Source organism: Dromiciops gliroides, chromosome 3 (genome assembly GCF_019393635.1).
Source record: "Dromiciops gliroides isolate mDroGli1 chromosome 3, mDroGli1.pri, whole genome shotgun sequence".
Lineage (NCBI taxonomy): Eukaryota > Metazoa > Chordata > Mammalia > Microbiotheria > Microbiotheriidae > Dromiciops > Dromiciops gliroides.
In genome coordinates, this window is record NC_057863.1 from 346,537,690 (window position 1) to 346,550,163 (window position 12,474).

Sequence of the window (12,474 nt, forward strand, 5' to 3'; positions counted from 1 at the left end):
AGAAAGACTGATATTGATGACAGATGTATGCTGTTCTTCACTTTTTTTCTTTCATTTTTTTTCTTTTACTTGGGTTTTCTTATACAAAAGGACTAATATAGTAATGTTTTACATAATTTCACATGTATAACCCATTATCCATTTACTACCTCAGGGAGGAGGGAAGGAAGGGAGGCAAGGAGGGGCAGAATTTGGAATTCAAAACTTTAAATAAAAACGTTTATTTTTAAAATTATGACTAATAAGCACAGTGAAATCTTGTATTTTCTGCACTTTCAAACAAATTGTATTACTATAAATATGTCATCTGCTATAGAATGATTGAAAAAAATCTGAATATTTCCTTCTCTTTCTTTCATCCAGAATGCCTTATTGCATGTGTAATTATGTGGAGAGATTTACCGAAATGGGAAAATATTTATGTGAATCAGTAATTATTCATATTTTCTCAATTAACTTTTCTTTAATAATAAGGTTCATGAATTTCTCAAAAGTTTGGTATCTTCCTTTTGGATATCTCAGAAATTGTTTTCTCAATGTTCTCAGAAGTGTTTTGCCTTCATCAGCTACTTTCTATGTGTATATTTTGTCTAATTTAGCCTCTATTACCATTTTTTTTCTTCTGTACCATTTCTTTTTCTTCATGCAGTATATTAGAGATTGTGATTTAAGAATCCAAATTTCACTGTTGGAGAAAAGAATTTGTTACAGAAATCCTGGAAGATATTTTTTATCTTTTGTCTATTTGTTCTCCTTTCAGTTTCATTCTTAAGTACTCTTGGATTGATCTGGTTTAACTGAGCCTCATGTCAAACTTTGTGAAATTGGATTTTTCTCTCCATCACTTTTTTTTTGTTTTATGACAAAATTATATTTGGCTCATCATAATTAAACATAAAGCATGGCCAAGGTGTGATGGCAGGTTCTGGAATGACTATTACTAATCTTTAACAATTCCCCTTCATTTGATTTTACAAACATATTTTATTCTAAACCAATACTAGCATTGACTCCCATATCTTTCCACTTTGCAAAGAAATCAATGTTTTCTTGACTAAGTCAGTTTTTTGGATGTTTCCATTTCTTCACTGTCATGATTGGATTATATCAGTTAAACTTCCTTAGGAAATAGTGATAGTCTATTTAGGTTAAGCCTACTCTTTCAACCATTTTCAATTTTTCAGCATGAATAACTTTCTCCCCCCTTAATTTTATTCTCCTTCTGCCAAGAAGAATGAAGGGGAAATGATATTGCTTTTGTGAGATGTACAGAGCTATTTTTTGAAAAATAACTATACTAAATGAATTATGTCCCCCCAAAGTATGTTTCATGGGGTTATAGAAATTAAAACTACAAAGGACATGTTTTGTGGCTCTCTGGAAGCCCTTAATAACAAGGGTCTGAGTATCATACTGTCAGTCACTAGTGACACCCAACTGCCCAATTCAAGACAGTCTACCTGGTGATCTCTGGAACTAAGCGATAACACCAGTTTACTAAAGGGCCTCTCCACCCACAGCCCAGTTTAATGCACTCTTCTAATTCTCTAGTTACTTCCTACTTGGAAGAAGTCAAGGCACCAGAAACAGCTGACTCCATGAAAAGACATGTAGGAAAAAAAAATTTTTTTAAAAAAAGAAAAGACATGTAGGTGTGAGGGATAGAAATTAGATTTTGTGTTAACTGAAAAAATGATAAAAGTGATCAAAAATAGGTAGATATGCTGAAAGCTATTGAAAAGACCCATGATAGAATCATAGCAACAATCTGATCTAGAGCTGGAAAAGAAGCCATATAATACTTTTCCATCATTTTATAGAAAAGGAAACAGAAACCTGTGGAACTAAGTGACCTTTGTCTCTCAAACTCCTTCCAACCATTAGCCACCATTGAAATCTTTGATGTTAGCATGACATATCTGGCTATCTTCTCCAGTGCTGGATGTACTTACTTTCATATCCGAATAGGCTGATTCTGGAGCTGGAGCTGGAATTCTCCTTGATCTCCACTGATACTTTTTTTCCCTGAAAACCAGTTTTATTTAAGTAAGAGTTTAAATACATTACATAACATTTAAACTAAAAAAAAAGGAAAAAAGAAACCAAAACCAAACTAGTCTGTTACTTCACATGGCATTGGGCAGCTGTCACTAGTAAATTTCAAGCTCAGCAGTTACTACATTGATTGTTTTGATACATTAGTTCAAAATTTGTTCCCTTGTCAAAAGTTTAATTCAGGTAAAGTTGGCTTCACAGTATAGTGTTCTCTCCACTTGTGCATCCCCCAGAGGCACTATTACTATGAAAGTCTGGTCAGACATTGGACCTTGGTGTGATGTAAGAAAGAATATGGGGGGCAGCTAGGTGGCGCAGTGGATAAAGCACTGGCCCTGGATTCAGGAGGACCTGAGTTCAAATCTGACCTCAGACACTTGACACTTACTAACTGTGTGACCCTGAACAAGTCACTTAACCCTCATTGCCCTGCAGAAAAGAAAGAAAGAAAGAAAGAAAGAAAGAAAGAAAGAAAGAAAGAAAGAAAGAAAGGAAGAAAGAAAGAAAGAAAGAAAGAAAGAAAGAAAGAAAGAAAGAAAGAAAGAAAGAAAGAAAGAAAGAAAGAAAGAAAGAAAGAAAGGAAGGAAGGAAGGAAGGAAGAAAGAAAGAAAGAAAGAAAGAAAGAAAGAAAGAAAGAAAGAAAGAAAGAAAGAAAGAAAGAAAGAAAGAAAGAAAGAAAGAAAGAAAGAAAGAAAGAAAGAAAGAAAGAAAGAAAGAAAGAATATGTCCTGCCATTGCCCCAAAATGAAACTCCTCTCTGGTGAGGTGGTGCAAGTCACCAGGGAACTCCCTGTTCTGCTACCAACGGTTAACTCTTTATCTTGGTGGTATAACTGGACTGGGTGTTGGATGGCCTTAACTTATCCTTCTGAGCATCACCAAGGACAGCTCAGAGGGCAGAAATGTTCTCTTAAATGGACAGGGAGCTCTGCAGAGGGAGCACCAAGGAGCTTCTGGACAGACAGGGTCTCAGAGGTTACTAGGGCTTCGGACTTGACTGAAACCTTAGATTATTTGTGTTTCAGGCTGGGCACTGACAGGTTTTACCTCTGTTTAAATGAGGGACTGCAAGACTAGACAGCATGGCTATTTTCAGTTTATTACATGAATGAGTTATACTAGTCCAAGTTAAACAGCGGACCCCAAATGGTTACGTTATACAAGCTGTGAGGTTTTTAAACTTGTGACAAGGGACAGAAGGGAATTTTTCTACTCATTGCAAAGAAATCCTCACTTAAGCTTCAGTGAGCCACAAGCACTTAAAACCCATGAACCTTCAGCTGGTCGTCCTTCCCCAGTCCAATCTCGACAAGGAACTGGCACATGTTCTTCCGCTGGTCACCTTGTAGCTGAATTACTTCTCCATATTCTGGATGCTCAATTACAGTACTATTGCAGGTAAATTTCTTCTTGAATGACTTTACTAGTTTCTTTTTATCGTAATCATCAGCGATCCCCTAGACAGTAGTGAGGGTCTTCCTGCCGTTTCTCTGTTGAATTCTTATATGGATATATAATCCTCAGTCCCAACAGGAAGCAGGTCATCACCCTTACTTGCATCAGCAAAGGGGTCGAAAGAGTGGGGGTTCTAAATAGCAGACATACGATATGATTCCTTTTCCTCGGTGGAAATGGCCTGCGGAAGGCGGTGGCGGGAGAAGGCGAGAGGGGGGAGGGGGGGACGGAGCGTCGGGATTTGAGGGAACTCGAGGGGGAGGCTGCTGAGTCCTCGGGGGCGGCTCAGTGACTGGGGCCTCCACTCATACTTGCAGATTCTCCTTTCGTCTTTCTCACTCAGGAACCTTTCTTCCCTCCTTCAAGGAAATTAAAATTTGAGGAAATACAAAATTCTAAATAAAACAATCAAATTGTTCTACCCAATCCAAATTATGTCACTCATTCTACCAAATAAACAACAAAATAATTCTCACTAGACTCTACCGTCCCCTCAAGCTAGCCTCCTCTCTTTCCTTTCTCACCCAAATGCTTTGAAAAACTCTTCCTACCCTTGTTGTCTCAACTGCCTCTCCTCTCACTCAGTCCTCACCTCCTTTACAATCTTATTTCCACTTCTTTCAACTCAGACTGGTCCCTCCCAAAGCTACAAGTAATGTGAGTCACCAAATTTGATGGTATTTTCTCAGTCCTCATCCTTCTTAGTCTATCTGCCCCATTTGACAATGGCCACTCCCATTTAGCTGTAACTTCTTTTTTTTTTTCCCTAATAATTCTCACAGCAAGAATGTCAAGGTTAATGTGGTCCATTTCCTCTACTCAGTGTTTAATAAAAATCTCACATTTAGAGTACTGACAATCAAGTCAATCTTTCTAATTGGCCTAAAAACTGTGTGATTGTTAGAACCTTTTTATTCCTTTTGGGCCTCCCTAACATCAGTACTGCAAATATAGAAGAGAACCTGAAAGCCCAATTTGTATTTTCCTTTGTTTCTTGAGTTGCTACGGCTAAGGAATTCATAACTTCACATTTGGCCTATTAGTGATAAGCTTCTCCAAAGTTAGCTATGCTGATCCTTGGAAAATAGACAATCTGTATTATTGCGCTTTAGTGAGATTGCCTTCAAGCGCCCATAATCAGCTCTACATCACAATGAAGTATCAGAGTAGAAATTCGTGGAGGAAATGATCAAAGAGAAAGTAAAATGTCCATATTAATGGGTTATTTTCAAAGCAACCTTTAATATTCAATCAATAAATATTCACATAGCACATATTCATATCTACCATAACTCTATATTCAAGACTATGGCACCTACAGAGAAGTAATAATAATCAGAATAGACATTTCTATATTGTTTTAAGACATCCTCCTCTCGCCCCCTGAGATGGCCAGTGCCTCTTGCCATGTACCTTAATGCTGTCCCCTTGATTTTGGTTGTGGAAATTTATTTTGATTTGGGGACCCTACCTTTGGGCTAAGATTAAAAAGCCTTAGGCCCTCAAGGCTTTTCTGTCAGAGAGGTGCTGGTGCCCCTCCCTGTCTGCTTCAGCTGAGCCAAAAAGCCCAGTGGGCTGTACAAGACACCAGGTCAGACAGCTGGGGGGAGGGAGCCCCAGCTCACTCTACCCTGAGCGGATCTATCCGAGAGATCCCGGGCTCATCCAGGCCGGGCTCTGGCGTAGCCCGTGCCGAGGTCTCAGGCATGCAGCAGGGGCACGGGCCCCTGGAGCCCTGGGTGTGGTATGCTCAGGAGGCTCGAGCGCACCCCCCCCACCAGCAGCAGCCCTGGCTGGCAGATTAGCTTGGTGTGTTTGGGGGAGCAAAAAGCCCCGAGGTTTGAGTGAAGAGAAGTAAGATAAGTAAGATCTGGGAGTTAGACAGCAGGAGGGAGGCCGAAGGACAAGATTAAGGGAGGCTGACAAGATTAGAAAAATGGAGAAGGAGAGGGATGGCAAAGATGGCAGAGGGCAGACTGACGGAGCAGACAGACAGACAGAACAGGAGACAGTAGAGAGCACAGAAGCAGTCAGCACAGGGTACAGGTTGGAGAAAGTGAAGATTAAGAGAACAGAAGGACTCCAGAGACTAGAGACTCTGGAAGGAGGCCAGAAGATTAAGAGGAAAGTTAGAAGAAAGTAGCTGAGCAGTGAAAGTGGAACATACCCTAAGGCAAGTGGTGGCAAAGGCCCTTATTGTATTAAAAAGGTTCCAGGCCCAGCAGGTGGAAAGAGACACCCTGAACGTCAAATTGTACATTTTATTTCCCTGTATTCTTAATTTAAAATTTTATCTCATAAATAAACTCTGCTTTGATTAATCTTTTGCTTATCAATTTTGGGAGTGGAGCAGTGTGGTGGAAGTTTATAAATGGCCCACATTAAATTAATAGCAGTCAGATAGCCAGCCAGTCAAAAGTTCCCAGATTAGTCCTCCAGTCAAATTAGCCCCCAAATTAGGCCAGCAAGTTAACAAAATATTTTCACATTGGAATGGCGACCATGGCAGGACTTATGGCCCAATTATAATTTTTCTAAAGTTATAATTTTTCATATCATAATTTTCATAAATCCAATTATATAATCTTCCAGATTAGATTAGCTAATTAAATTAATTTTTTACAAAGGTTTTCCATCTACCCTATAACAACTTTCCTTTTTATGTTGTCTCCTCAATTAGAAGGAGAGCTTTTGAGAGGAGACTCTATTAACTTTTCTATTTGCAATCCAGAATTTAGCACAGTCCTTGATACATATGTAGTGCATGCTTAATAAATACTTTTTCATTCACCAATTTCATTCATGAATGAAAAATACTTCATGTACTTCCACTATTTGGTTTTCATAACTCGGTGAGGTAGGTGCTATCCCCTTCTTATATATTAAGGAACTGAGGCTCAGAGAAGTTAAGTAAATTGCCTAAGATCACATAGGTATTTTGTGTCTGAGGCAAGATTTGAACCCAGGTCTTTCTGACTCCAAGGTAAATATTCTATCCATTACAAAACACTGCTTCAATATACTTGGAAATCCCTTATATCTACACATGAAAACTGAAATTATAGTATAAGAATTGTCACAGGCCTATAAGTGATTAGTGATAAATGACACACAATTCACAGGCAATAACTGCTAACAGTTTAAAAGGTAAGATTACTGTGGCCTGGTTAAATCAAAAAAGGCTTAATCATAGAGATAGGACTTATTCTGGGCCTTGAACAACAGAGATAATTCAGATATTTGGAGACAATGAAGGAGGACATTCTAGGGGATGTGGAAATAAACAGGAGATATGGAATTTTACAGTTAGAAAAAGATCAGCTAGAGAGTGAATAGAGAACAAAGGTCTAAAATTAAGCAGAGACTATGACAAAATGACTTGAAGGTCAAAATGTCAATTCATTCATCTCTCCAACATCAGACCAAGAGCATTGTACATACAGTTAATATAGTAAGCATTTTTATAAGTGTTTGCTGAAAGAATGAAAAATGATAAAAGTTCATAGTAAATGAGGAGGGGGAGGCAGGGAGAAAGAATGACAATCAAGGGGGAAGCTAGGTGGCAAAGTGGATAAAGCACTGGTCCTGGATTGAGTAGTACTTGAGTTCAAATCTGGCCTAAGACACTTGACACTTACTAGCTGTGTGACCCTGGGCAAGTCACTTAAGTGACTCATTGCCTTGCAAAAACAAAAACAAAAACAAAAAAGAATGACAACCAAAGGAAATAATTAAACACGAAATATAAAAGGAGGAATAAGATAATTCAGTGTCAAGGAACCCAAGGGAAGACAGATTTTGAGGAAGAAAAGGATGATTGGTAATATCAAATGTTGTAGAGAAGTCAAGAAGAATTGAGTACCAAACAAAGGTGAGTGGCTTTGGATGCCATTGGTAACCTCAAAGAGAGCAATTTCAGTAGTGTAGTGGTGGCAGAAGCCATATTTAAAGGGATTAAGGTGTTCCAGAGTTTCTTAAATTAATTTTGTCACAGAATACTTTGGAGCTTACAAAATGAGGATAAGTCCATAAATGCTGGTTAAAAAAAAGGACTGAGAATGGGGAAGATCTCTGAAACAAAGGAATGAGGTTAGGAACCTTTTGGAGCAAAATAGAATAAATTAAACCTGTCTTCATTATGGGAAAGTTGATGCTTACAAAATACATATTTTTTTTTTGTTAAAAGCTTGAATAGTGCTGGGCTGCTGTGGCTCAGAGAGATATAGCCCCTGGCCCTGTAGGCTTATACATTTTTCAAATTACAACTTGGCTTAGACCACACCAGGGAAAATGGTTCAATCCTGAAAATTTGTGACTGACAGATACATTTTCTATTCTCAGGGAGTCTGAGTCCACCTCTCTGCATGATGCTTCCCCTAAGTTACTACTTATACTGAGATGTTTGCCTCAATTACATTTGTTATCATACTCTTTCACCTTGTACTCACTAGAGTTGAACCCTTCAGCAATCCTTATGGTTCTACTCACTACTATCTAGCATCTCCTATTCTTACTACTTCTGAAGACAAAAACCACTGGTTTTTTCCTTTTTAAATAATGCTACCCTTCCCATATACTCCCTACGTATCACCTTCCCTCTTTCCATACCTTCCTTTCCTCTTCCTCCTATCCCTATATTCAGTTTAATTCAATGAACAGTTAGTGTATTAACTGTGTCCAAGAAAATATATTAAGCAGCAGGTATACAAGTACAAAAAAAGAAGATAGTCCCTGTACCAAAGGAGCTAACAGTCTATTGGGGGATTAAAAATGTGCAGAGAAAACTAAATCAAAGTTAATTCAAGAAAGAAAGCCCACTAAAAACTAGAGACATCAGAGAAGTCTTCTTGAAAGAGCTGACACTTGAGCTGAGATAAGAAGGATGACAAGGATTCAGAGATTAAAATGAGATTATGGTTTAAGGAAAGAATCATTATTTCTTTGTTTATTTTGGCTACAAGAGAATCATAGTATCTCAGATTGGGTAGGGACTTCAAAGTCATCCAGTTGAATGCATACCTGAGCAATAATCATGTCTATGCAGTAAACACAAATGCTTTCTTCAAGAAAAGAAATTATAGATACTGAACTTGGTTGTATTTAATCAGACGGGAAAAGACTCCCCAGTCAGACTCATCTCTAAATCAACTATCTGTGTACAATCAAACCACCAACTTGCTAGAGCAAATATCAGAATTAATTTGACTAGATGAAAGAATAATAAGAAATATATGTGGCATGCAATTAAAATATCTCAATCCAGACACATTTAAACAAGTTATGTATAATGAAAATGGATAATGAACAGTAGAAATGACATCAACACCAATTATAATAATTTCATAAAGAAGCTGAACCAATGTAAATTAATTACCGTTATAAGGATACCAAAAGCATCTTATTCATCAAATACTGGATCAGATTGCCAAGTGGAGATGGTGATCAGAAGCAATAACATTTGACAATATAAAGTTATTTTTAAAACTCTTAGAGAGAAAGAAAATGGATAGTTACAAGTAATGTCACCTTTTAAAACAGAAAAAAAAACAGTTTTTTAGAAGCTTGGCAAGAGATGGAGCTAAACAGTCACCCTAAAGTCATTTTATAATGAAAATAGAAGACAAATTGTGGGCATTGTGTCACACACTTTTCTAGTTAGAAGGCTGAGGCTCATAGTCAAGAGTCAATCAATAGTCAATAAATATTTGTTAAATACCTTTTATGTGCTAGGCACTGTGCTAAGTATTAGGGATACAAATACCAAAAAATAAATAAATAAATAAAAGAAGACAGTCTTTGCTTTCCAGAAGTCTACAATAATGGAAGGAGAGGAAGGTATATACAGCACAGGGGAATGGTGGAGAAGTCAAAGAAGTCCAAAATGAGTACTCTTGGGTAGGAAATGAGAAAGTGTCAGTCCTATTCCATTTGTATAAATAGAGAAGTTCATGACTCCATCGTCCAATCAGAGGAACAGAGAGTACTACTTAGTTGTGGGTTACAAGGCTGATTGGACCTTGTGAGATGATAAGCATTCCCAATGATGAGTTTACTGAGGGCATGGTGGAAAAGCCAAAGAAGTGCAAAATGAATGCTGCCAGAGAAGTCAAAGATATAAAAAATGAATAACCTGGGTGAAAAATGAGATGTCTAAAAAGACATTTGGAACATCACTTGAGTTTGGGAGTTCTGATGGTCAGTGGTGCTAAAGCCAACTGGATATCTACACTAAACCAGCAATGATATGGTGAGCCCTCTGGAGTAAAGGGTCACCAGGCTGCCTAGGGATGGAAAAATTAGCCCAGGTCAGAAAAACAAAGCATGTTAAGTCTTCAACACTGTTCAGTTTTGTGATTAGGCCTATGAGTGACCATTGCACTTTCAGAAGCTATATTACTCAGGGAAACACCTCTTTACTACTATGCAACTGAGAAGAGAAAGATAATATAAAATCTCACTATGGTTATTATCGATTATCAAAAAGGAATTTGATTCCTTAGAGCAAGAGGCTATCTTAAAGGCCCTCTCCCAACAAAGTTTCTCACATTCATATATCAAAATCACTCAAAAATCATTGAAAGATATGACTGAGATAACCTATGTTATGATTCTCTGATCATAGACAACAGATTATGTATAAAATACGAGGGCATATGCTCACAAAACATATTTGCTTCTGTGAAAAATGAGATCCAGCACAGATTCTAAGTTGAAGTGGGATTCCCTAAGGATAATGAGGTCCTCGAAATGAATCTGTTTGCAAATAACACTGTACTAGTTCCACAAGGCCTGGAACATTGCAGATGCTCCTAGAGGAGATGTTTAAAAACCTGAATGAGTTTGGCTCAACCATCCAAATAAAAAAGACCAGGTAGATGAAGAATATCTATTGCCCAGATAGCAGCATGCAGTTAGAGAGACAATATTTAGAGTGTGTCCATCAATATGTACATCTATATCAGTCAATACAGATGGACAAAAAGGTGGAACCAGAATGAAACAGGAGATCAGGCTGGATGACCTTCAGGAAATCATACAACTCTTTTAATAACCCTAAGCATCTCCCATAAAAAGACCCATTTTTTAATACCAGTATTCTACTAACTATGTTTTATGACTGCAAGACATGGAACACAACAATCTCCAAAGAACTGAAAATGAATGTCACATAGTAAGAGATATTCCATTTAAAATAACCATAGATGGCATAAAATACCTGAGTATACCTGCCAAGACAAACCCAGGAACTACATGAACATAAGTGTAAAATATTTTTATACAAATAAAGTAAGATTTAAATAACTAGAGAAATATTAATTGTTCATGAGTGGACAGAGCCAATATAATGACAGTCCTACATAAACTAATCTAATCTTATTCAGTGCCGTCCCAATTAAATTGCAAAAAATTATTTTATTGAGCTAGAAAACATAGTAACAAGATTCATTTGGAAAAACAAAAGATCAAGAATATCAAAAGAATTTATCTAAAAAATGTAAAGGAAGAATGTTTATTAGTATCATTATAAAGTAGTAATTATCAAAATATCTGATACTAGCTAAGAAATAGAAAGACAGATGAGTGGAACACAGCAGACATACAATACACAGTAGTAAATGACTACAGTAACCTTGTATTTGACAAATGTAAAAATTTAAGATTTTGGGATAAGAATTCACTACTTAGTAAAAATTGTTGGGAAAACTGGAAAGCAGTCTGGCAGAAATTAAGTATAGATCAATATCTTACCCTACCTACTAAGATAAAGTCAAAATGGATGCATGACCTCGATATAAAGACGATATACAAAGCAATGCTTGGTCAGAATTTAATTTCCTGATTCTGAAAACCTCACATTTAAGAAGTTAAAGTGAGATCATTTGTCAAAAAGGTCCTAAATAAAACAAAAAAGGTTAAATAACTTTTATGGCAACAAACAAGAGGGAAATCACTTACCAAAAATATTTCTATTAAGCGTCCTGCTCTGGAATGGAATGCCAGGCTTCAAAGGATTCAAAACAGGAAATATGGGTCTGGACAATTCACAGAGTTCAACCTCTCAGTTCAGATGAAATAGTAGTGGTTTATCTGCTCTACTGATGTAGTAATTATAGTAGAGATGGGTGGCAAGGGGGAAACCATACTATTCAGTTTTATCAGAGAGTCTGCCTGGAGTGAGGAACAGAAATGATAAGGAGCCATTTTCCTGAAAAGTATGTAGAAACATTGTCCAGATAACAAACAAGGGTTTGATACTAGGGATCAGGATATGTAATAAACCATAGATTATTGCTAGGGAAGCACCAAGGTGGGAGTGAAGACCAGGGAGTTTACCTGGAGCAAGTGATATCTTCCTAATTTAACTTGCTATATTATTTCTTACTAACCAAGTTCTAATTTCAGTTCTTTCTACACTGCTAAAGGAAGGCATATGCTATCAGTAGCCTCTACATTTCAGCACTCCAAAACTCCAGTTGGCTTCCCTGATTATGGCTCTATTTTATATCAAGAAAAAAAGGTCAAGAAAAAAGAAAACTAGCGAAGTTGATCAAAAATGTGACCTGGAGAGATATCAGCCACGATGATGGAACAGCAGTACAGTCCAGCTCCTGATAACTACTCAGCAAAGACCTAGAAAACATACCAGATGGAGTCCTAATCAGAAAATCCAAGACAAACCTACAAAAGGTCATTTTTGCCATCAGGTTTGGCATAGGGAGATAGGTAGAAAGGCTTGTGGACACCAGGACTAAGTCTTGTCTGGCATGCACTACATGTAGACTCCCAGTGCAGGAGCTGAACAAGGGTCATAAGGTATGGACTAGGGCTAGATGAGGAATCAGATCAATCACAAAAGCTTCTTCTGATCTTGTGCAGGGAGAAGGAAGAGGTGTCAATTGGCATTTCTGTCATTCATAATCTAGAGCTGGGTCACAGATACAGGGAAGACTAGGGAGAAGACCT

At 37.5% G+C, this 12,474-nt stretch overlaps 1 pseudogene; it reads right to left on the minus strand.

Annotated features, from left to right (window-relative positions):
- Positions 1 to 3,214: 3,214 nt before the first annotated feature.
- On the minus strand, positions 3,215 to 3,658 carry LOC122751955 (annotated as a pseudogene).
- Between the last annotated feature and the right edge of the window lie 8,816 nt (positions 3,659 to 12,474).